Raw genomic sequence first — 1,458 nt, 5'->3', positions numbered from 1 at the left:
ACCATATGGCCTCTTTTTCTGAAATTATTAAAATGCAATAGTACAATTTAAATGTAAAACATGAATAATATAAAAATACTTGACATGTGATTTAAAGAAAATTGTTTAAGGTACAAACAAGGTACATTTTCGTAAGACAGTTATCAGATTTATTAAATGAAAATGGTCTCTAGTTTTAAAGTGTGCGCACTTACAGCTATACTAACCTTGTTACACTTCAGCTCTCAGGGATTTTTTCTAGTGTGCTTTGCTTCACTTGGGGGAAAAAACCACAGTGACTCTCAAATCTCTATTTATGAATTTAAACAAACCCATTCAATTGACTCCAGTTAAGTTTAATTACTTAGTCAATGTATATTAAGAGAAAATGGCTTCAATAATAATGATTAACAATACTCAATGTCCTATTTCTATTTCAGTTTGGGGGGAAAAGAAACCATAAACCTCACTTTAGATATGGAATTGCAGTTTGGAAATTCGTTTTGAGTTTCCTGAAAAGTGCCTACTCCTTCCCCAAATAAAGTAGAAGTATATGTCCATACAAAGACCTATACATGAAAGTTCATAGAAGCATTATTCATAAGTAAAAAAACACTGGAAACAATTCAAATGTCTATCAAAAGGTGAATGGTGAAACAAAATATGGTAAATCCATGTGATGAAATACTAATCAATAGAAATGGAATGAATCATTAATACATGCAACAATATGAAACTTGAGAAACGTTACACTAACTGAAAGAAACTACACAAAGAGGACTACACATGGTATGATTACATTTATATGAAAATTTCTACAAAAGGCAAAACTATAGAGACAGAGAACAGATCAACGTTTGGGACTCGTGATAGCAGTGAGGATTGGCTGAAATGGGCATGAGGGGACTTTTTGAAGTGATGAAAATGTTCTAAAACTAGATTGTGTTTTTGATCGAACAACTCTAAATTTAATAAAATGCCATCAAGATGTACACTTAAAATCAGTGAATTTTACAACAAATTACATATACATAAAGCTTTAAAAAATCTAGGTTTGTTCTATTCTCCTTCTGCTAATACTTCATATATTTCTCTGCTTTTTATTCATGATCAGAGTAGAACATTTTCCATTCTGTGATCTTCTACTAAAAACTTACCCAAATATAGCAGCTCTTTATATCTCCCTCCTTCTGTCTGCCTGGCTTGTTCATTCACTCAGTCATTCAATTATTCAACAAAACTATATTGAGCATCTACCGAGTATCAAGCCCTGTGCTAGGTGCTGAAAATGTAAGATGAATAAGTCATCTCCTAATGCTCTTCTCTTCTCTTCTTTTTGTTATGAACTCTGTCTTCATTTTATAGGTGCACTTAACCCATCTTTTCTACTTCTACTCACTACCCTATGTAGGTCAGCGATTTTGCAAGTTGGTTCAGTGCTTTACAAAAAGGACTACCTTGGCCAGGTGCGGTGGCTCA

This window comes from Microcebus murinus, chromosome 27 (genome assembly GCF_040939455.1).
Source record: "Microcebus murinus isolate Inina chromosome 27, M.murinus_Inina_mat1.0, whole genome shotgun sequence".
Classification (NCBI taxonomy): Eukaryota; Metazoa; Chordata; class Mammalia; order Primates; family Cheirogaleidae; genus Microcebus; species Microcebus murinus.
The sequence above is the reverse complement of the archived record's forward strand: the minus strand, read 5'-3'. Positions refer to the sequence as shown.